Source organism: Monodelphis domestica, chromosome 1 (assembly GCF_027887165.1).
Source record: "Monodelphis domestica isolate mMonDom1 chromosome 1, mMonDom1.pri, whole genome shotgun sequence".
In the NCBI taxonomy this organism is placed as follows: domain Eukaryota; kingdom Metazoa; phylum Chordata; class Mammalia; order Didelphimorphia; family Didelphidae; genus Monodelphis; species Monodelphis domestica.
Genome location: NC_077227.1, coordinates 267,687,382 through 267,713,330, shown reverse-complemented (window position 1 = coordinate 267,713,330; position 25,949 = coordinate 267,687,382).

Below are 25,949 nucleotides of genomic sequence, written 5' to 3'. Positions count from 1 at the left end.
TCCTATCTCCAACCTCTTTTCCCTTCCGGTGTATTGATGTTTTCCCCCCCTCTTGCCATGAACTTCTTTGTGACATATAAACTTACCGCTATTTTGTTTCTTTTCCCATTTATTTTAGTATTAAATTCTTTTTTTTAGCTCTAGTTGTATATATATGTATGTATATATATATATATACACACACATATTTATTCATACATATATCTATATACATATTTATGTCTTGGCATTTCATCCTATACAGTTTGTCACTGTTCCCTCTAAGTATAATTCTTCTGGCTGCCCAGGTGATAATAACACTCTTTTTAAAGAGTTACCAATGGCCTCTTTTCTTATAGGGATACATATCATTTTAATTTATTGGGGCTCTTTTAAAAAATTGTGTTTTTTTGTTTTTTTGTTGAGGTTTTTTTTTTGGGGGGGTTGCTTTTTTTTCCCTCCTCTTTTATAATTACCTTTTGATGATTCTCTTGAGTTCTGTGCGTAGACATCAAATTTTCTGTTCTGATCTGTTCTTTTCTTTACAAATGATTGGAATTCTTCTATTTTGTTAAATGTCCATACTTTCCCCTGTAAGAGTATGATTAGTTTTGCTGGGTAATTGATTCTTTGTTGTAGACCAAGTTCCCTTGCTTTCCAGAATATAAAATTCCATGTCTTTCGGTCATTCATTGTAGATGCAGCCAGATCCTGTATTATCCTCACTGTTGTTTCATGGTTTCTGAAAGATTTCTTCTTAGCAGCTTGTAATATCTTTTCTTTGGTCTGATAGTTTTTGAATTTATCTATAACATTCCTGAGTGTTGCCAGTTGGGGATTAAGTACAGGAGGTGATCTGTGGATTCTTTCAATCTCCACTTTTCCCTCTTGTTCTAGAATATTGGGGCAGTTTTCTTGGATAATTTCCTGTAGTATGGTGTCCAGGCTTTTTCTTTTGTCATGGTCTTCCAGTAGGCCAATGATTCTTAATTGTCTCTCCTGGAATGATTTTCTAAATCTTCTGTTTTGTGAATGAGGTGCTTCATATTTTCCTCAATTTTTTCATTCTTTTGTTTTTGTTTTATAGTGTCGTGTGGCTCTGTGAAGTCACTTGCTTCTAGTTGTTGTGTTATGGATATTAAAGACTAGCTTTCTTCTCTGGCTTTTTGGTCATCCTTCTCCTTCTGGTCTGATTTTCTTTGGAGGTTATCTTTCATCTTCTTTGCCTCATCTTTCATCTCCTTTTCCTCATTTTCAAGCTGATTAATTTTGGCTTTTAAGACCCTGTTTTCTATTTCCAGATGACTATCTTACTTTCTTTTTTTTATCTATTAAAGATTTATTGTGTGTCTGGTACTGCACCAAGTTTTGAGGATGCAAAAAGAGACAGAAGACAGCCCTTGCCCTCATGGAGCTCACAATCTAATGGAGTAGACAATAAGCAAACACATATGTACAAACAAGTTATATACAGGAAAAGATCTCTTATATTTATTCCTTTCTTGCTTCTCCCACTGCTACCACCTAAAGTCAGGCCCTTAATCTCTCCTTACTTCTGTCATCTCCTGATTTCTTGAGCAGTTCATAGTTATCAATCCTTCTTCTGTCTTTGTCCAGTCATTTCAGTTGTGTCCAAATCTCCATAACTCCATTTTGCAGTTTTTTTTAATATATTTTATTTGATCATTTCCAAGCATTATTCGTTAAAGACATAGATCATTTTCTTTTTCTCCCCCCCACCCCCCATAGCCGACGCGTAAATCCACTGGGCATTACATGTTTTCTTGATTTGAACCCATTGCTTTGTTGATAATATTTGCATTAGAGTGTTCATTTAGAGTCTCTCCTCTGTCATGTCCCCTCAACCGCTGTATTCAGGCAGTTGCTTTTCCTCGGTGTTTCCACTCCCATAGTTTATCCTTTGCTTATGAATAGTGTTTTTTTCTCCTAGATCCCTACAAATTGTTCAGGGACATTACACTGCCACTAATGGAGAAGTCCATTACGTTTGATTATACCACAGTGTATTAGTCTCTGTGTACAATGTTCTCCTGGTTCTGCTCCTTTCGCTCTGTATCACTTCCTGGAGGTTGTTCCAGTCTCCATGGAACTCCTCCACTTTATTATTCCTTTTAGCACAATAGTATTCCATCACCAACATATACCACAGTTTGCTCAGCCATTCCCCAATTGATGGGCATCCCCTCATTTTCCAGTTTTTGGCCACCACAAAGAGCGCAGCTATGAATATTTTTGTACAAGTCTTTTTGTCCATTATCTCTTTGGGGTACAGACCCAGCAGTGCTATGGCTGGATCAAAGGGTAGATATTCTTTTGTCGACTATCTTACTTTCTAAGTTTTTTTCACAGTTGTCTTCAGCCTCTCTTAATTGTGTTTTGAATTATATTTTGAGTTCTTCCAAAGCTTGCATCCAATTCACTGAGGTTTCTGTTTTTTTGCTTGGTGTTCCCTCATCCTTCTTGGTTCTGTTTGCTCTTTGTTCATTGCCTGTATAGAAGCTGTCTATTGTAATTTCTTTTTTCTTTTTGTGTTGTTTGCTCATATTACCCCTTCTTTACTCCCTGAAGTTGTCTATGCTTTTGCTCCTCTCATTTTTTGTGGGTTTGGGCTTTTCTGTCAGCCATCACCTTTGGAGCTTTGTCAGCAAATCTCTCAGCACAATCTGTGGGGGAGGCGTGTTGGTGCTTGAATTTCCCTGCCCTCTGAAGACTTTGGTGAGAAGCCCAGCTGAATTGCAGAGCTGGATGTGACCTAAGGCCAAAACCTTGGGAGAGATGGGCAATATGGAGTGTCTCCTCTGCTGCAACTAGGCTGCCCACTCTGTGCTCTGTGCTTCTTCTCTAACTGGTTTCCCACCATCTGTGTTTGGTGCTCTGAGCCTGGCACAGCTTTGCCCACAAGGTACACCCTCCAGACCAGTACCCTTGCCTGCCCAGAGGTTCCAGCTACTACTGAAGGCTTAGCTCTCTAGGTGGTGGAGGGGTCCCTGGACCTTTCTTCTTCTTTCCTCTTATACCCAAGTGTTCTCAAATTCCAGCTTTGGGGGGCATACCTTTTAAGTTGAGGCCAGCAGGAGGGTTCCTTGACTCTGTCTTGTTGTTAGGTTTGATTTTCAGTCCCCTTGGAGCATTTAGTTTATAATCGGTAAAGAAAGGTTTTCAGAGATCTGAACTTTCCCTGACTCTACACTGCCATTTTGGCTCCGCCCCCTCTTACCATCTTAATAAGAGTTTCCAAAAGTTACCTTCCCAGGACCACACAGACAGTATGTTTCAAAAAGCACTTGAGCCCAGCATGTCCTGGGTTCAAGGTTAGTTGTCTAAATACTATGCCACCACTTCATCAGCAGAACGCAAAACTTCTTGAGTTCAATTCTGGCCTCAGCCAATTGCCAGCTATGTGGTCCAAGCAAGCCACTTAATCCTGTTTGCCTCAGTTTCCTCATCTGTCAAATGAACTGGAGAAGGAAAGGGCAAACCCTCTAGTGTCTTTGCTGAGAAAACTCCAAATAGGGTCACAAAGAGTCAGACAGGACTGAAAATGATCGATCTCTACCACGTGAAAACTAATACTCCTGGACTCCCTGTTGAACCCAGTGGGGCTATGTCCTCAATTGTCTTCAATAGGTGAAAGTTTTACTTTTCCATAAATCAGAAGAAAGCAAACCTGGGAATCCTATAAGCAGAAATATTCACCAAGAAAAATATCCTTCATTTTCTACTGCCTTCTCCTGCAATACACTCCTACAGCCAGTTCTCTTCATCAGAGAGACTATGGTGTAGTAGAAAAGGTCATGAACTGGAGAAACAGAGACTAAGACTGTAGTCAAACTCACTTATTTTAATTGACAGGGTTAGCCTGGAATACAGAACACATTATACTATATTAAAACAAAGGCAATTTCATTACTTTCAAGTGTATATAATAGCTAGGCTAGATATCTTGGCTAGTAAAAGTCCTATTAAAGCATTAATAGATAAAAATGGTCTTAATTAGCATATCAAAGAAACAGCCTGAGCAATGGTGACCTTTCCTAGCTACACTGTTTATACCTATACAGAAATTTCCAAATTGCTTGGAAACACTTTGTCCACTTAAGTCAATAATCTCCCCCTGAGATCTCCTTTCCAATTTGCTCTCTCCCTTTTCTTTTCTAACTGATTCTATAATAACAATACTCAAAAATAAACTGTGTGGCTCTTGTCCAAATTATCACAAATTCCAAATTACTCAAGTACCAACTAATGAGATTTTACTGGACAGACAAGACTAGCTGGCGGTAGATTTGTTCTTAGAAAATTGCATGAAAATCAGATTATGTGTTTAATGCATGAAGGATGCCTCTAAAGGAAATTTGGGGGGAAGTTCTCTAGTCATTTAATAAAGCAAAGAATTACCACCACTGTGGCCTTTACCACCCCTAATGAAATGTGTTTGTAACAGATTTCTCTGATAAAGCAAAAATTGCCACCACCCAACAATAAAAACACAACCAACACTCTCAATGAATTGTGTTTGTTTTATACACCTTTTTTAAAAATTGGGAATAGGATTTAATTCAATTCGACTCAACAAACATTTATTAAGCACCTACTGTGTGCCCCACATTGTATTCAGCATAAAAATACAAAGACAAAATGAAAGCCAGTGGTCCTTAAAGGATCTTACATTATTCTGAAGGAAAAGAATACATATGAAAGTAAAGAAGGGCAAAGCATTTACAAATGGATATAAAATCATTTCAAAAGTGACAGTGTTACAAGCATGCTTTTTCTTTCTCTAGGCCTCAGTTTCCTCTGTAAAATACAGCTTGTTGAGCTAGATATAATCTATGGTCTTTCCAAATATAAAATCCCATGCACTTAAAACAGTTCATATCCCTAAAGGAGTTTGACACTTGCATTTTCCCTATATCTTCTTGATAAACTTGTGTTGTTGGTGCTATTGTTATCCTTTTTTAACAGAGGAAGAAACCTGCTATTCTTAATAAACATCTTGTTGATGTTCCTTTTGGCCTTTGCATTCCTACTGTTTAATGCCATTCCTTGCACATAGTAATCTTTGAATATGTCTGTATTGATGAATTCATATAAAGGGCTGCTAGGTGGCTAAGTGGATAAACCATTGGATCTGGAGTCAGAAAGACCTGAATTCAAATCTATACTCAGAGAATGAATAGCTGGTAAGTTGTTCAACATTCCAATTTGTCTCAGTTTCCTCATCTATAAGTTATTGTTGGTTAATCATTTTACAGTCGTATCTAACTCTTTGTGACTCCTTTTGGTTTGTTTTTATTTTTGTTTTTGTTTTTGTTTTTTTGTTTTTTTGTTTTTTTGGCAAAGACAACAGAATCATTTGCCATTTCCTTTTCCAGCTCATTTACAGATAAGGAAACTGAGGCAAACAGGATTAAGCTCTAACCTCCCAAGGTTATTATGGGATCAAATGAAATAATATTTGTTAAGTGCATGGTACATAATAGGCACTATACAAATATTAGCTATTATTATGTACCAAATCTATGGTCCTGTAAATCATAGATTTAGAGTTGGAAAAGTCCTGAGATCACTCAGGCCAGTGTACCTGTTTTCCAGATGAAGAAATTGAAGCCCAGAAAGTGAAGTGACTTGCTTAAGGTCACATAGATGATGATGATGATGATGATGATGATAACAATACCTAGTAGGTATTGTTATCATATATACATATATATATATATATGATACTTTATAGTTTGCAAAGCACTTTACAAACATTATCTCACCTGAACCTAAAAACAACTCTTCAATGAAGGTGTTATTATTATTCCCATTTTACAGATAAGGAAATGAAGACTGAGAGGTTGAATGATATGTCCAGGGTCTGAGGGAGTTTTGGAAATCTCATCTTCTTGACTACAAGTTCAGAATTCCATACACTGTACCACTAGCTACCTAAGTGTGTAATCTAGTAGAGTCAATATTGGAACTTAGATGCCAGGTTCTCTAAATTTAACATTCTTTCAACAGTAACACCTTTTTCCCTCAGAGAGTCCATGTATGTATCTTATTTTTCAGGAAAATTTAAATTTTTACAAATTTCCACTGAGTTTAAGAAGGCATAAAATTAATCTCATAGTGGCTTTGAAAAAGAAATTAAGACAGAGAAAAGTTTAAACTAACAGTTAACTGCAGTTTTTTTTAATGTCTATAATTTTGAAAAGGTTAATTTCATACCAGTTTTCCTAGTTTGATAAATCAAGAATATATGAGATTTAGTGACTGCTAAACACTAATGCAAAAGTTTAAAATAAGATGAAGGACATTTTTCTGCCCCAAAAATAAGTATTACAGAAGGAAGCAATCATCTTAAAGAAAAGCAACAAACCTATATTATTTTCATCCCTGATAATAATCCATACTTTTTTCTAATGTGGGCTCAATACTGGGGAGTCCCACCCCTTACCAATAGGTGTGGTCAGTCATTGGATAGCTGCCTCATTCCTGTCTCACCAGATGTCTAAGACACATTTACTTTTACATTTGGTACAGGGGCAGGAAATTAGTTCACTCCTTTTATTTTTTTGGACTAGCCTCTCTTTTTTTCCATGAACAGTTCTGAAAATCTGTGCTTCTTGGACTTGAAAGTGTGACCTGTGGCCCCAGAAGCCCCTCATGGGAGGGAGTTCTGGCTCTGAGCTAACACATGGATGGGATTTCATCCTGAAGAGCCCTGACCTCAAAAAAGCAAAAAAGGGTGGGGTCAGACTATGTGCTCTCTCTCTCTCTCTCTCTCTCTCTCTCTCTCTCTCTCTCTCTCTCTCTCTCTCTCTCTCTCTCTCTCTCTCTCTCTCTCTCTCTCTCTCTTCTCTCTCATTACCAGTCACCCTCCACTGGGGAATCTCTTTAAAACTTAAAACATAGCTAAGGTATATCATATCTAAGGATTTACCAAAATGTGGATATAGGATCTCTCTTCAAGATTAGATATTTGATGTATAATCTGAATATTAGGTATAGGATAATTTACTTCCTTTGCCAGACACATAGACACACCCTCAAAGGCACCCATAACTAAAAAAAAAAAATACCCATCAAAGTTACAAATGATTTTTAAATTACCAAATTGAATGGCTCTCAGTCTTCATCTTTGCCAATATCTTTATAGCATTTGAAACTATTGATCACCAGTTTTTCCTCCTCAATTCTCTCTCCTCTCTAGGTTTTTGTGGAACTGCTCTCTTGGCTCATCTCCTACCTATCTAACTATTCCTTAGTCTCCTTTGTTAATTCATTGTCTATATCACACTCCATAAATATGGGCATTATTGTTCTGCCCTGGGCCGTCTTCAGCCATAGGTTTAATTATCATCTCTTCTCTTTACAAATGAATCATAGATCAATGTCTTTCTTTATAGATCTACATATATATATATATGTAGAGAGAGAGATAGAGGAAGGGAGGGAGGGAGAACTTGTTTCAAAGTGCCATGAAGGTGACAGAAGAAAGCATTATGGAGCATTGGTCAGATATTGAAGATGCCAAGGTCATCCACTGCATTCTGAGTCATTGCCTGTTGTCTTGACTATCGTCTTGCCATTGGACTTCAATGACTCTGGAAGAGAGAATGAAGCCAAGGACTTCTTACAGCTTTGCCTCACTTAAACCCATCTTACGCATGACTCAAAAGACATCACCTATACCATTTTCCATTTTACTGTTTCATTATGTTAGTGTGAGATATGCAAATTTAGAAGCATCACCACTTCAAATATTCATACAGGCTATTTGTCCTGAGCGATGCCAATATTTATTTGATTAGTCACAGTCAGACACAGGAGAAGTTGCCACCACATAGTGCTATAATTTTTCTCTTCTTGGAGTCAGAAGGACCACAATCAATCAACAAACTAGTAAATGTTACCCAGAGATCAAGAATGATGAGAATTTTGAAAAGGGGCTTTAAATTTTGCAACCAAAAGATCATTAATAACTTTGAAGAAATCAGTTTCAGTGGAAGGATGAGAATGGAAACCAGATTGCAAAAGGTTTGGAGCAAGGTAGTCTGCTATAAGAGTGAAGAGTATATGTGGGAGACTTAAGGAGACAAGAGAACATTTGGTAGATTTACTATGAGGAGCTCAATAATTAATCATTTGAGATATCAAAAGATCTCTTGGTTATCAAATGTGTCCAATTGAGATATGAATTTGTAGGGACCAAATCCACTTGGCTGTGTGACTCTACAGCTCTATTCAAGAGTGTATGAGTAAAAAATTTTTCCAGATTCACACTGATCCTGGATCATTGCATAAAGTCTACTGCAAAAAGGGAGGTCAGCTTAATTAGTGATCAAGAACTTCAAAAAAGTTTTGCTGAGAGTTCTTGATGTTTAGGAAACACACAGGTGTGTGGTGTGGCTATTGCTAGTTTTTGCTGTGTATGATTATTTATTTAAGTACCTTGAGTTTGCATAAACTATAAGAATGTATACATCTATGTCCTCTACTCTATTTTTGCATTTTGCCATTGAAACAACCCAGTAAATGGTGCTTTGAACTGTTCTATATTTTATATACCATCATTGTCAATCTGAAGAGAATGGTTCCAAGGGATGATTAATTAGAATGCTGAGATAATCAATCTTAGTACATTGAATGTTGGTGTTTATCTTAACACTGTATATTTTCAGATGTCAAGTGTACTACAAGTGATTTTTCATGAACCATGAAACTTTTGGTCATGTGGAGGAATGTAACCTGGCTTAGAATAAAAAATCTGTAATTGGAAAGGATTCCAGAAGCCATATAGTCCTATCCCCTCATTTTATAAATGAGGATCAGAGGGCCAGGGAGGTTAGTTTGTTTTGTCCAAAGCAAAAATAGAGATGAAAACTTCCCTTGGCCAATTCTGAGTTTAATTTTGATTTCAGTGGTCTTGAATTGAAAATGGTTTTTTTTCTCTTCTGAATGAGAATGAAGAGAAAGATGATAGAAGTGAAAATCACTTTGAACAAATGAGAACTTAGTACTACTGCAGAAGGATTTTTAGCCTCCAGGGACAAAATTCTTTTGGTACACAGAACGCTCAACCATGTAAAAGTGGAATCCTCAGGCATTGTCTTTCTTTTAATTTGCTTTCTCCTGTTTCTCCTGCTTTCTCCTGCTTCTTCTCAAGAGTAGTATTTCTGTCCCAAAGCTCTTTTAGATTCAGGATTATAAAATTCCCTTTAACTTTCACCAATTAATGATTGTCAATTTACAGAATCATTTTTAGTAGCACCTGTCAACAAATTGCCCAGGGATGCCTGGGGCAACATTTAATTTATATTAAATTCTTAAGTAAAATGTCACAAACTTATATTGAACCTGAGTTTGGAACTAGGGGTGGGTGTGGAGAACAACCAAAAAATTAGCTCTAGTTTTATCCCCTATGGACTAAGTTCAGTTTTGAAAAATGGTGGATCTGACTTTTTCTCATCTGTTTCTAGCTTCTTATATTTCCACCCCAGAGTTAAAGAGAAAAATCTCCTAAGCAAAGTTTATGTTTCTCTAGAGTTTCTTCTAAATATATAAAAGGTATGAAAGACACTGGATGTACAAAATAGATTATGAGCTATAGGATAGCTATTTATTTCCTATACCCCAAAAGAAATGCTTAAAACATAAAAGACTCATAAGTATATAATAAAATATGTTAAAGATAAAACAATAACTCATTACAACTATTAAATTCTTTACATTAAATTCTAATGAGGTTATTAACTTCTTTACTTGAATGTGAAGGTTCTTTGTGAAAACAGACGTTACATTTTCCTCTCTGACCTGCTCTGTCTGTGAAATTCACAAGTCCATGTCTCTTGGCAAATCAAAGTGAGGCTTAGGCTTTCTTAGTCCTTTTAACTAAACCATTCTCCTGGTGGTGCTACTTCAAGTGGTATATCTTCTCCTAGAAGTGACTTCTGGGCAGATAGCACAAATCAGATATACCTAGACTCCTGAATTCACAAGATAGCAACTAAGGTCAGTGACTTGAGCTCAAGGACAGAAATACAAAGCAGAAGATGCAATCAGACATAAAACCAGCCTTAGCCTCACTTAGGCAAAGAAATGCTCTCATTTTCACATGATCATACCTAACACTACCCTGGGGTTTGTGGTGGGGAGGGTAGAGAAGGGGAGAAGAAAGAAGAAAGTAATCCTTTCCTTTTCCCCACTCAGCTGGAAATCCAAAGGAGAGCTAGCAGATTTGCAAACAAAGTTCTCAAAAGAACGGAAGAGAGGAGCAGTTATTTTTTATTTCTTCTTAACTCCTTTGACTGGGTGTATGCTACTATTCATGCATGTCCTTTAACAAGGGACCAGAGTACATATCCCATTCATATGTTCAGGTCTATGAAAAGTGTGCCAGTACATCCTCTACTACAAATACATTTGAGAATAATGGGAGGGAAAAAAAAGAAAAATAGCTCTGTGTACAGGAAAGGAATTTTCAGTGCCAATAAGATATGGTTTGATAAGAAGGCTACTTGATTTTACAACTGCTTAGAGGTTATTTCAATAAGACCTCTGTAAATGGCATTTGGATACTTCAAAGCTTCCATTATTTCATCTATACTCCCACCACTGACTCAGAACACCATCCAATCATTTTAATAGTGATCTCCTGGTAGCCATTTTTCTGAGATGAGCCTGTCTAAACTCAGCTAGGCTGGTCCTCGAACAATAGTATATTATTGAAGCAATGAGTATTTGAAGTTACTGTAGCAGGCACAATTCCATGGAGCATGTGTGGAAATGAACTGTGCTCCCCTGAGACTCTGAATTAATTCTTTTAAAATCTGTCCTTGGGGGAAAAAAATGGAGGAAATAAGAATTAGAGCATTAGGAAGATCTTGCAAAAATTATTTCTGAAGAACAAGCAGAGAATCGCTGGAAAGCACATATATGTGATTGGGAAGGCAAGTATTATCCCAGGATTACATAGGATTTTGTGATTGTACATTTACTTTTGAAAAATATAGATTATTGCAAAATTGTAGGTGCCTTCTAAAAGAAATATGAGGCTCATTTTCAAGACAAGAAAGGAAAAAAAAAAGGAAGGGAAATTCTAATAATCTCCAAAACTTCACTTCAAATAGAAATAAGTAAAAACAAATCCTAAGTGGGAATGAGATGGGAAAAAAATTAAGTATAATGAAAATTCTAAATAAGAAACAGTCTATTGAGACAAAATAACTAATCTTGACTGCATTATAAAAAGATCGTGTAAAATAAAACTTCATATATAAATAAAAGCTTCATATCTGAGAGGCTTTAATAAAATACAAGCTAAAGCATTTCATTAAAAAGTTATTTAATATAAAAAATAATTTTGATATAAACATTGCCAAATAAATTTAAAATTGCCCAACCTATTTGAATAAGGGAAAATGATTGATGGCTTATATTCATTGGAAAAGGCCTGTCACAGTAGGGCTCAAGGAATTTTTATTCCCTCTGAATTCATTTAGAATTTTTATTAATAAGCTGGACTAAGGAGGGAGCAGTTTGTCTTTTTGTATATGTAACTGACACTAAATTGGGAGGTCCTGTTGGAAGAGATGAGGACTAAACATAAACTTGTCTAGGTTTAAAAAAGTTAGATTTAATGAATGAAAAATAACTAGCAAAAATCAGATTGGAAAAGATATAAAGCAATATTATCCTGAAGCAAATAAATCATTTGTAGCCATAAAGTACTTGAGAGAAAATGGAGAACATTAATGCCAAAGGAACTTACAAAAGATAGTGGCAAAGCTATTTTTATCAAATTAAAATATGACTTAAGACTGGAAAGGCCAAAATATTTTAAGGAGACATAGAATTGGAAAGAACAATTACTAGTTATGTCATTGGGGGAAGTTCATTCAACTCTCTGAACTCTTCCTGATATATTAATGTGTCATTGTAGATAGAAAGCTGTTCTCAAAGTCAGCAAAACCTGAGTTCAAATACTACTTCAGACACACTCAGGTTTTGTCATCCCAATCAAGTCTTAGCCTCTCCATGCCCCAGGAACACAAAGTTTGCAGAGAAGGTATCATATGCAGAAGAACTTTCATCTTCAGAAAATTTTATATTTCAACAAAAGCACAACTCCATTTTTTATCTAGGCACTTGACAATACAATGATGAACAAAAATATCTATTCCCATGAGTAACTTAAATTTTAATAAGGGAATGAGAAGAGATGAAATGGGATCAGAGCTAAGGAAGGTTTAAATTAAGGTTAAAATTTAAATTTAATTAATTAAACAAGTTAATAAATTAAATTTATCATTTCTTATGTTGTGACTCCATTTGGTAGTCTGGTAAAGCCTGTGGACCCTGGCTTAGAATAAATATTTAAGGATATAAAATAAAATATATAGGCTCACATTGAAATGAAATTATTGAGATGATTTTTTTTATAGAAACAAGTTCATGGAGCCCAGGTAAAGAACCTCTAGTCTAAAAAAGTGAGGAGGAAGAGATACTTTTCACCTGGAGGCAGAAGAAGGAGATTAAGGAAAGCTTTGGTTCCCTCTCAAGTCATGTTTCTTCTGTACTTCCCTTCCAAAGAGTATTCTCCTTGGCAAGGAAAACATATTTTAAAAAGGAGTTCGGCAGAATTGTCTTCTCTTAAGTTATTATTAAATTACTTCATTAAATTATCTGCCACAAGCCAGGCTCCAGCCCCACTTGTGGCTCCAGGGCGGGGTTCTCAGTAGGTGTGGCAGATAGGCAGAAATGAGAGCTGGAAGGCAGCTCTGTGTATACATTACTGCTTGGGGCATGCTCTGCATGAAGTGGTTGCTTTGCCATACCCAGGTTTAGCCTTTATTTTTATACCCATTTTCTTGGCACACAGTTGCATTATTCAACATACATGTTCAAATAAAGATAATTGGATAAGTGATACATTAACTTTTAACAAATTATTTGATTAACATTCTGAGATCATTCTATACCTTTGTATGGTAACTGTTGAGTCTGACAATAAACATAAAGGTTCTACACAAGATAAATGATTTTGTCATAGGTGGCTTAATTTTCTCATTAACCTGTGAGGAGCTTTGAGCTTACAGACAATCAAGGAAAATCACTTATTACCTTTAATAAAATATAATCAATTAGAAATTCTAGAAACAATTCAACAATCATAGTAGTGAGGTTGAGAGATCAGAGGGATACTGAGCACACAATTCAGATTTAATATTAGACTGATCATTTTTCAGGGTTTGTTAGGGAGTTTTTCAAGGAGTGTTCGAGTTGGTAGAATCAAGTCACTGAGGCTTGATGAAGCATGGTGTACCAAAGCATTTTGTACAGATTTTTATGATTGATTTATGTACTGGGTTTAGGAGAATAAGTTTCTCTACAGAGGAGTAGAGGATTTTCTGGGCTTGGTTTATGGGCACAGCTTTTGCTGGGAATTATATACCTAAGCAAAAGTTAACTCAGGATGGTCTTTTGGATTTAGATTTGAGAGTCAAACAACAACCCTTTTAAAAATAAACCCTCTTTCCCCCTTACAAAACCAAGCAGAGCTGCAGATGGAAAGTGGACATATAGTCAGGAAAAACAAAATTTCCTAGCTATGTGACTCTGGGGAAATCATTTAACCTCAATTGCCAAGCCCTTACACTCCTCTGCCTTAAAAGAGATACTTAGTATTAATTCTAAGACAGAAGGTAAGGTTTGGGGATTTTATTTAAGGAAACAAATAGCCATCAAAGTTTCTTTCAAAAAATGACACAGGACAACATCACCTCCAATGAAGAGGAAATTAAGGCAATCATTAAAAATTACTTTGCCCAATTATATGGCAATAAATACACCAATTTAGGTGATATGGATGAATATATACAAAAATACAAATTGCCTAGACTAACAGAAGAAGAAATAGAATTCTTAAATAATCCCATATCAGAAAATGAAATCCAACAAGCCATCAAAGAACTTCCTAAGAAAAAATACCCAGGGCCTGATGGATTCACCAGTGAATTCTATCAAACATTCAGAGAACAGTTAACCCCAATACTATACAAACTATTTGACATAATAAGCAAAGAGGGAGTTCTACCAAACTCCTTTTATGACACAAACATGGTACTGATTCCAAAGCCAGGTAGGTCAAAAATGGAGAAAGAAAACTATAGACCAATCTCCCTAATGAATATAGATGCAAAAATCTTAAATAAGATACTAGCAAAAAGACTCCAGCAAGTGATCAGAAGGGTCATCCACCATGATCAAGTAGGATTTATACCAGGGATGCAGGGCTGGTTCAGTATTAGGAAAACCATCCACATAATTAACCACATCAACAAGCAAACCAACAAGAACCACATGATTATCTCAATAGATGCAGAAAAAGCCTTTGATAAAATACAACACCCATTCCTATTAAAAACACTAGAAAGCATAGGAATAGAAGGGTCGTTCCTAAAAAAAATAAACAGTATATATCTAGAACCATCAGCTAATATCATCTGCAATGGGGTTAAACTAGATGCATTCCCAATAAGATCAGGAGTGAAACAAGGATGCCCATTATCACCTCTACTATTTGACATTGTACTAGAAACACTAGCAGTAGCAATTAGAGAAGAAAAAGAAATTGAAGGCATCAAAATAGGCAAGGAGGAGACCAAGTTATCACTCTTTGCAGATGACATGATGGTCTACTTAAAGAATCTAGAGATTCAACCAAAAAGCGAATTGAAATAATCAACAACTTCAGCAAAGTTGCAGGATACAAAATAAACCCACATAAGTCATCAGCTTTTCTATATATCTCCAACACAGCTCAGCAGCAAAAACTAGAAAGAGAAATCCCATTCAAAATCACCTTAGACAAAATAAAATACCTAGGAATCTATCTCCCGAGACAAACACAGGAACTATATGAACACAACTACAAAACACTCTCCACACAACTAAAACTAGACTTGAGCAATTGGAAAAACATTAACTGCTCATGGATAGGATGAGCCAATATAATAAAAATGACCATCCTACCCAAACTTATTCATCTATTTAGTGCCATACCCATTGAACTCCCAAAAAATTTCTTTACTGATTTAGAAAAAACCATAACAAAGTTCATTTGGAAGAACAAAAGATCAAGGATATCCAGGGAAATAATGAAAAAAAAACATAAATGATGGGGGCCTTGCAGTCCCAGACCTTAAACTATATTACAAAGCAGCAGTCATCAAAACAATTTGGTACTGGATAAGAGACAGAAAGGAGGATCAGTAAAATAGACTGGGGGCAAGCGACCTCAGCAAGACAGTATACGATAAATCTAAAGATCCCAGCTTTTGGGACAAAAATCCACTATTCGATAAAAACTGCTGGGAAAATTGGAAGACAGTGTGGGAGAGATTAGGAATTGATCAACACCTCACACCCTACACCAAGATAAATTCAAAATGGGTGAATGACTTAAACATAAAGAAGGAAACCATAAGTAAATTGGGTAAACACAGAATAGTATACATGTCAGACCTTTGGGAGGGGAAAGACTTTAAAACCAAGCAAGACATAGAAAGAGTCACAAAATGTAAAATAAATAATTTCAACTACATCAAATTAAAAAGCTTTTGTACAAACAAAACCAATGTAACTAAAATCAGAAGGGAAACAACAAATTGGGAAAAAATCTTCATAGAAACCTCTGACAAAGGTTTAATTACTCAAATTTATAAAGGGCTAAATCAATTGTACAAAAATCCAAGCCATTCTCCAATTGATAAATGGGCAAGGGACATGGATAGGCAGTTTTCAGATAAAGAAATCAAAACTATTGATAAGCACATGAAGAAGTGTTCTAAATCTCGTATAATCAGAGAGATGCAAATCAAAACAACTCTGAGGTATCACCTCACACCTAGCAGATTGGCTAACATGATAGCAAAGGAAAGTAATGAATGCTGGAGGGGATGTGGCAAAGTAGGGACATTAATTCATTGCTGGTGGAGTTGTGAACTGATCCAACCATTCTGCAGGGCAATTTGGAACTATGCCCAAAGGGCAATAAAAGAATGTCTACCCTTTGATCCAGCCATAGCACTGCTGGGTCTGTACCCCAAAGAGATAATGGAGAAAAAGACATGTACAAGAATATTCATAGCTGAGCTCTTTGTGGTGGCCAAAAATCGGAAAACGAGGGGATGCCCATCAATTGGGGAATGGCTGAACAAATTGTGGTATATGTTGGTGATGGAATACTATTGTGCAAAAAGGAATAATAAAGTGGAGGAATTCCATGGAGACTGGAACAACCTCCAGGAAGTGATACAGAGTGAGAAGAGCAGAACCAGGAGAACATTGTACACAGAGACTAATACACTGTTGTATAATCGAACGTAATGGACTTCTTCATTAGTAGCAGTGTAATGTCCCTGAACAATCTGCAGGGATCTAGGAGAAAAAACACTATTCATAAGCAGAGGACAAACTGTGGGAGTAGAAACACCGAAGAAAAGCAACTGCCTGACTACAGAGGTTGAGGGGACATGACAGAGGAGAGACTCTAAACGAACACTCTAATGCAAATACTAACAATATGACAATGGGTTCGAATCAAGAACACATTTGATACCCAATGGAATCACGCGTCGGCTATGGGGGGGTGAGGGGGAGGAAAAGAAAATGATCTTTGTCTTTAATGAATAATGCTTGGAAATGATCAAATAAAATATTATAAAATTTTTTAAAAAATGACACAGGGACTTTACTTGCAAATTTCAAAAGGAAACACTGAAAACATTTTTGATTTATATGACTAGTAATTGCCAACCAGAAAAAAACTAAATTGCATGGTTCCTATACCCTTTCCTTCAAAAATCTAGCATTTCATCCTGTGGTTACTAAGTTCAACACCACCATCACACCCCACACTGGTATGAAATTAGTGAATAGTGAATAGTGCTATGACTACATATGACAAACATGGAAATATATATTGTATGATAATACATGTATAGCCTATATCATGCAACCTGCCATCTTGGGGAGAGAAAAGGGTAGGAAGAAAGGAAAGAATACAGTTCACAAAATGTCAGAAAACAATTATCAAAATTATCAGAAAACAATTATCAAAAATTGTATTGGTATTGTCATAGAATCTGGAAAAACATAAAATTATTTCTCTAAAAAGCACTATTACCAAAACACAAAACAAACAAAAAGCCTTCACATGATGGTCAATTTTATAATAATGAGATTTGTTGACTATCGCTAGTCCTTGTCCTTAAAAGACAGAGAAATAAACCTATAGTAAGCATTTACTCAAAGTCTTTTCATCTGGTTAAGACCTGATGTGTTTTGTCCATCAGCAGTTCTGCTTGGCTTTGATTCCACAGAACACCATAGTAGACCACTACTCTAAATCCCAAAGGAGAAGCTAGCTAATCACTCAAAAATCTCATCACCTTATTGATTAACTCAGGTCCTGACACTCAACACTTTCTCAATTCACCCTAAGTTGTCTCCCAAATCCTTCCTTTATACATAGCTCACAACTAGCCAGGTAATTGCAATCTGCTTAGCTTTGATTTCATAGAACACCATGCTTCTCTGTCAAGTAACTCCACTTGATATCTCTCCCTTTCAGCCACCTTTTGGTCAAGATGGCAGCATAGATGCAGCAAAAGTTCAGACCCCTGAAAACCCTTCCTCACCAGTTAAAAACAAAATGCTTCTAGGGGAATAAAAATCAAATCTAAGAACAGGACAGAGCTGAAAAAAAAAGCCTAAATTCCAGAACAATCAGGTTTAAGGGGAATGAAGAAGGAAGGTCCCAGGATCCCTCCCCCACCTATGGTACTGAGGCTCCAGCAGTAGCTAGAATCTCTGGGTCAGCAAGAGCACTAGTCTGGAGGGAGTACCTTGCAGGTACAGCTGTGCCTGGCTCAGGACTTTGAACACAGGTGGCGGAGAGGTAGCTGGAGGAAAATCTCAGAGAAGGCAGCCAAATTACAGACACTCCATATTGCCTCTCCCTTCCCAAAGTTTTGGCCTCAGGGGCACATCCAGCTCTGCAAGATCAACTCCACCTTGGCTTAATCTTCTTAATCTTATCAATATGGCAAATAAGAAGCCTTCAGAGGGCAGGGAAGCTCAAGCTCCAACACCTCTCCCCCACTGACTCCACTAAGAGCCTTGCTGACTGAGCTCAAAGGATGAAGGCAACAATTACTACAGAACACTTTAACAACAAGGTTTGGGAAGCCCAGCTCCTTTTCAGCTTCTTTTGACAGCTGGTGAAGATCTGGCATCAGGGCTTAACCTTACCAATCAGCAGAGCAGAGAAAAAGCCCCGTCAGGATAGAACAGCCCAAACCCACAGATCCAGCACATAATGAGAAGAGCAAGACTACAGGCAAATACAGGGGGAAATATGAGCAAACAACAGAAAAAGAAAAAAGAAATTACAATTGACAGCTTCTATATAGGCAATGAACAAAGAGCAAACGAAACAGAGGAGGATCAAGGAACACCAAGCAAAAACACAGAAACTCCAGCGAATTGGACAAAGGCTTTGGAAGAACTCAAAATACAATTAAAAAAACAATTAAGAGAGACTGAAGTCAACTGGGAAAAGAACTTAAAAAGCTAGATAAGTCATCTGGAAACAGAGGCACTTGAGCTAAAATGAGAAAATAGTGTCTTGAAAGCCAAAATTAACCAGCTTGAAAATCAGTCAAAAGAAATGAAAGATGACCTCCAAAGAGAATCAGACCAGAAGGAGAAGGATGACCAAAAAGCCAGGGATGAAATTCAGTCTTTAAAAACTAGAATACAACAACGAGAAGCAAACGACTTCAGAAAGCAACAGAAGACTATAAAACAAAATCAAAAGAATGAAAAAAAATTGAGGAAAATATGAAACACCTCATCTACAAAACAGAAGATTTAGAAAACAGGTTGAGGAGAGACAACTTAAGAATCTTTGGTCTACTGAAAGACCATTACCAAAAAAAAAAAAAAAGCCTGGACATCATACTACAGGAAATTATCCAAGAAAACTGACCCAATATTCTAGAACAAGAGGGAAAAGTGGAGATTGAAAGAATCCATAGATCACCTCCTGTACTTAATCCCAATTGACAACACCCAAGAATGTTATAGCCAAATTCAAGAACTACCAGACTAAGAAAAAAATATTACAAGCTGCTAAGAAGTCATTCAGATACCTTGGAACTACAGTGAGGATAACACAGGATCTGGCTGCATCTACACTGAAGGACTGAAAGGCATGGAATATGATATTTCAGAAAGCAAGGGAACTATGTCTACAACTAAGAATCAACTACCCAGCAAAACTGACTATATTCTTGCAGGAGAAAGTATGACCATTCAACAGAATAGAAGAATTCCAAGCATTTGTAAGGAAAAACCAGACCTAAACAGAAAATATGATGGCCAAACACAGAACTCAAGAGAATCATCAAAAGGTAATTGAGAAAGGGGAAAAAACAAACAAACAAACAAAAAACACTTTTTTATGGGACCCAGTAAGTCAAAATGATATGTATCCATACAAGAAAAGAGGTCATTAGTAACTCTTTAAAATTGTTATCATCACCTGGGCAGCTAGAAGAATTACACTTGGAGGGAACAGTGACAAACTGTATAGGACAAAATGCCAAGACATAAATATGTATATAGATATATGTAGGTATATATTTATATATATAACTAGAGTTAAAAAAAGATGTTAATACTAAGAGAAATGGGAAAAGAAACAAAATGGGGTAAATGTATATATCATAAAGAAGTGCATGGCGGGAGTGGGAGAGAACATCAATACACTGGAAGAGTAAAGAGGTTGGAGATAGGAAATACTCAATTCTTATGTGCATTGAAATGAACTCAGAGAAGGAAGGACAATCAAATCCATTGGGGCAGAGAATTGATTTGTGCCCTATAGAGAAGTAGAAGGGTAACAGACTCATAAGGAGGGAAGCGATTCAAAGGAGGAAGAGAATGTGGGATAATTTTAAAAGACCATAAAGAAAATAAGAGGGGAATAAGAAGGGAGGGAGGGTAGAAAGGGAAGTAAAATAAGGGTGGGGATTAGGGGGACTGATTAAAAACAAAACACTGGTGTAGAAGGAAATAGCCCTTTGGCAGGACTAGGAGTGGAAATCAAAATGTTGGGAAATGTACAGCTGGTAATCATAACTCGGCTACCTTTTGTATGCTATCTTCTCTATTTAGAGGATAAACTCCTTGAGAGCAAAGACTATCTCTTTTTCTTATTTTTATCCCTGGCATTGAGTACAATGCCTGGCTCAGAGTTGGCACTTAATAAATGTTAATAAAATTAAATTGATATATTCATTGAGAACCCAAGGTCACTTCTTTATCAGAATAAGTCTTTAGAGTTGGACTGTAGTGTGAATGTATACATTAATAGGGATAAGAGTATAAGCCAGGTTCGTGTTTTCATCTATATAGGGAGCACCTGGGGAGGAATTTCCTCTCTCAAGCTAGGTTGTCTGCAACCTACACTCTCAGAGAGCTGCCTAGAGAACCAGAAAGTTGTCATTTGACTGATATCACATAGCCATTGTCAAAATTAGTACTCGAACCTAGGTCTTAATGGCTATAAAGCCACCTTTTTATCCACTGTACCACTTTACCTCAATATAACTAAAACAAAACTAGAAAGAAGTCAGAAGGGCAGCTAAGTTTTCTTGGTGGATAGAACCAGGCCTGGAATCAGGAGGTCCTGGGTTCAAATCAGATCTCAATACTTTCTAGCTGTGTGACCCTCGCCAAGTCACCTAGCCCCATTCGCCTAGCCTTTGCCCTTCTGTCTTAAGAGTTGTTGCTAAGCAAATATTTGGGGACTAATTTTCCAATCTCATGATTTTCTTATTTAGTGAGAACAAAGGATAATAGACGAACAGTGTCACACCCTACTGATACACCTATAGTTTTATAGATTTTATTGAAGACCCCCCAATGTGTTACGTGTTCACACTGTGGAAGAGTTTCACTAGGGTAAATTTTAAAAATTGCTCAAGATCATAAGGCATCACAGAGATGACACCTTTAATGAGTTCAGAGATCCACTCAGGCATCAAAGTATGAAAGTGTATCTATAGCTACATTATCTATCTGTCTTTCTATCATCTATCTATCTATCTATCTATCTATCTATCTATCTATCTATCTATCTATCTATCTGTCTGTCTGTCTGTCTGTCTGTCTATATATCTTACTAACTCACTTATAGACAAGCACATATCAAGAAAGCTGATATCTAATGAGTTTTCCAAAATTACGTTCTGTAAATATTTTAACTATAGAATTTGTATGTAATTTCATTTGTAACTGATTTAATTTCTAAATAAAAGATGTTCTTTCTAAAGTAAAAAAAAATGTTGCTAAGACAAAAGGGCTTAAATAAAAAAGAATTCAGAAAGAAATAAAAATTGAATTATTGCCATTCCAATAAGAAAAATATATTAGAAAACATCTTTTTGAAATTTATGCATCAAGAATGTAATTCTTTTTTTTCCTATAAATCCTCAATGCCAACTATAAGATTGATCATCACAGAAGAATAACTCCCATTATTTCAAAAACATCATCTTTTCAGGCATAAAACATCCTTTGGGCCCACCAGATGGTTTGGGACCGTTGTTTTCCATTCTCACAGCTGTCAATATAATATTCTTCAAAGTGGGTGGTCCTGATAATGAAAGATGATTTACTGTTTGTTTTTCCTAAATCATGTTCTCCATCATCACACTATAAAACACAGATGAAACCCTACCTGCATTCATTGTCTTGGGAAACATGCCTGAGAGAAAGACACAGTGGACAAGTATTAGCTAGGTCCTATGAAGGTGAGAGAAGGTGACTCAGAAGAGGAATGGTGAACCATTTCCAGGAGTGGAAACATTTTGTAAAAAGCACTTTAATGGAGGCTCAATACACCATAGCAAAGTCTACTTCAGAAACATCTATGTACTGGGGCTGAACTTGTTGTTGTTCAGTCATTTCAGTCCCATCTGATTCTTCGTGACCCCATTTGAGGTTTTCTTATCAAGGATCCTGGATGGCATCAATATCTTCTTCTCAAGCTCATTTTATAGATGAGGAAACTGAGGCAAACAGCATTAAGTAACTTCTCTAAGATCACACATCTAGGAATTGCCCAACACCAGATTTAAGTCCAAATCTTCCTGACTCAAGGCCTGGTGCTCTATTTATTGCATAACCTAGCTGTGGAGCTAGTACTAGGGAAAATTTTAAAACGGGCAATCCCTCCTTTCCCTCAATCATACAGCTTATTTGGTCTTTCAACAACCTAAAGAGTTACCACTCTTTATCAAATCATGTACCAAAAGCAGATTTTCATATTGGCCATTTACATGTTACACTGAATCTAAATATATGTTATTTCTCCAAGGGGGGAATTTTATTTTAAGACTCCTTCATGACTATAGAAAAAAAGGCTTCCTCCCCTTACTCCCAATCAATGTGATTTCAAGCCAGTGAGAGAGATATTGGAGGGAGAAGAGAGAGCAAAGAGTCCTTGTCCTAATCATTGAAATCATACCATTTGGGAGAATGTGACTGTGGACAGAGTGCTGGTCTTGGATTCAGGAAGAGTAGGGTTCAATCCTCCAACATTTATGATCTTCATAACCATAGGCAGATTAACGTGGGGGAAATGGGTCTAATGTCCATAATAACTATCTCACTCTGGATAGAGCAGAGTTCCTATTCAAATGCTGGTCTTTTTCTTTGCCTCCTTTCTCAAACATTGACTGAATTTCTTCTCCCTCACTTCCAGTATTTATTTTAGTGAATTCTTTCAATAATACAAAATATTTACTTAATGTATTATTAAAGAAAATATTCAAACTACTTGGAAATTTCAGGATGGATCCTGGAATTTTCACTGAAGTTAATACTATGTTATCCATTTCGAGTAACTGCAATACAGACAGAAGATGCTTGGTGCTATTTTTTATTATAAAGTTTTTATTTTATTGTTTTTAGTTTTATTTAATTTAATTTTAAAAGGTAGGCATTACTTTATGCATTTGTAGTCTGGATTGGATTTCTGTGTTATACCTAAAATCAATTAAAATGTTAGAATTTAAAAGGAAAAAGAAATATAGTTCTACTTAATACTTATGTGACATTGGGCAAGATATTTCATTTCAAGTGAGAGAGTTGGGTTAAATAACCTTCAACGTACCTACTAATAACATTCTCTCTGACCGCTTATTCTACCTATTGTCCCTTACTTGGTACATTTTAATAATTTTTAGTTTATTAAAATATTTTTATGTCACACTATCTTCTCCATAATTTTTCCCCTCTATCCCTGCTCCAAGTATCCTTTCCTAATGAACAAACCCACCCCCTCCCCCAAGAAAACAAAACAAAAAATAAGTAAAAATCCTTAATTCAGGAACATCCACTGACACAGATAGTAACAATCTGTATTTGTAGTCTTGGTTATATTTTATATGGAAGTACTTATCATTATGCAAAATTAAATTACTCAGAGCATACAAAGACCTATTCATATAGGAAAAATCAGGATAGCTATTGGCTCAGTCACAGGATTTCTCCTAATACTTTGACATCCAGACCTAAGGCAGCAGGAGAGTATATATTTACCTTGAATAAAGCAAATTTCCCTTTAAAATAAAATGCTAAAAGCTGAGCTTTTTAGGCACTTGGTGCTACAGTTCCCAAACAATGACAAATTACATCTCCATCAAACACACCACACGAGCCTGAAAGCTCATAAATCATCAGACAGAAACCAAAGTGCCATTTCACACCTGGCATAGATCCCTACCCCCACCTCCACCTCCCAAGAAATGACAGCTGCGTTGCATTGTTCGGAGGGACACAACCATATTTTTTAACAGTTCACTTGAGAAAAGCCATCAAGGAGAGAGGGCTCAGACACTAACCATCTCCTGGAATTGGCTCACTTTTCTTATACACCTCATTTACCAATTCCTCAACTGTATCCATTTACTTTTCTTGGAACAATGATATTAAAACACTTTGGAAACAATAGCTACTCCTGTGCTTGTCAGAGTATAATGTTAGGACTTGATGGAAGGAAAAAAGGGAAACTGACTCGCTAGCATAGCACTCCCTTTGATCACTATGCAATTACAGTCTTCCTTCTAGTGAATAAGATGCCCTAAGAAATTCAGCAACTTCTGGGTATATTTGTGGTACTAAGGCTATATCTAACTAAGAGATGGAGAAGTCTAGTATTGGTCAAATCTTTTTTCATCTAAATATGTACTCTCCCACCATTCAATTTCTTTCCCCTAATTTCCTTCTAAAATCCTGCTTACAAACTAGAGATTCTAATATACACTCAATTTTTTTTTTCCATCATGTACTGACTTCATCAAATATTTTCATAGATTCAGTAGAAGTTAGCCCCGGAGGCCTTCTTCTAGTCCAGCAAGGAAGGCAATGTACATTTATTTGGCACCTACTATGTGCCAAGCACTATATTATCTCATTTGATCCTCATGAAAAACCTGAGAGGCACATACTATCATTAGCCCTGTTTTATAGTTGAAGAAACTGGGGGGGGGGGGGGGCAGGGAGGGCAGTTGGGTGGCTCAGTGGATTGAGAGCCAGACCTAGAGATGGGAGGTCCTAGGTTCAAATCTGGCTTCAGATACTTCCTAGCTGTGTGACCCTGGTCAAGGCACTTAACCCCCATTGCCTATTCCTTATCACTCTTCTGCCTTGGAATCAATGCCCAGTATTGATTCTAAGAAGGAAGGTAAGGGTTTTTAAAAAAGAAAGAAAAAAAGAAAAGAAACTGAGGAAGGTAGGTTTACTGACTTGCTCAGTGTCACCTAGCTAGAAAGTGTCTGGGCTCTATGGTGCCAGCTAGCTGTTTCCATAGTGCACTCAAATTGTAGGTCCTGCTAAATTAAGTAGATTTCTCAAGCTTCCACACTAGCTTGTTCTAATGTCTAATCACACTTGGAATCAGGAGCTAATGCTTTACTTTTAACCACACATTACCACTCTCAGTCACTCAAGACCAGAAAGAGGGTCAACAAAGCCACACACAAATAGATTGTAAATAACCAGAAAATAAATTCACAGGCTCTAAGAACTAAAACGACAAATAAAATAGCTGTGCCTGTTTCAAGAAATGGATGCCCACTCATTACATATATTACATAATGGAGCTCCTCATTACATATATTTTTGTAGTTAATTATTTTTTATTTGAGTTTATTGGCCATTTAAAGTTGTCTTCAGGAGGTAAAAACAAGATGGTAGAGTGATAGGAAGCAATGCAATAGACTCACACACACACACACACACACACACAATCCTTTACACAGATCTAGAAAATGCACCAGACCAAATCCTGAAGGTGAAATCTGGAAAAAGTCACAATAAGTCATTTGTCCATTCCATCTCAGCATAGAGAGACAAATAGGTCTCTAGACACTGGAGACTGGGAACATGGGAACATTACAATGCCTAGGAAAAGGCTGTGCAAGAGTAGGGCTCAGATATCTGCCAGGGTATCCTCAAACCCAAAATGGGACATCCCAGATGCCAACTGGCAGTTTTGTCATTCTCTCTCAAGTTCTGGGTTACAGATCTAGCATGCTTTGAGACTTGTGCAGAGAAGTGTTGTTCCCAGATAGGGAAGTCCTGGACAATATACCAAGAAAGAAGAAAGATCAAAAGAGAGAAGGAGCAGTGGTATAGTTCAGACCTCAAGCTCAGAGAATGGTTTTATTACTAGCATCTAGCCCAGTCTGCAAAGGAATAGCCAAGGCTGGAACCCCAGTCTAAAAGAGACCCTATAATTCTTACCCTCTGAACCACTCTGAAACAACAGAGCTTTCTAACTGGTGGATCAGGATAAAGTCTACTCCTGCACAGACCCAAAC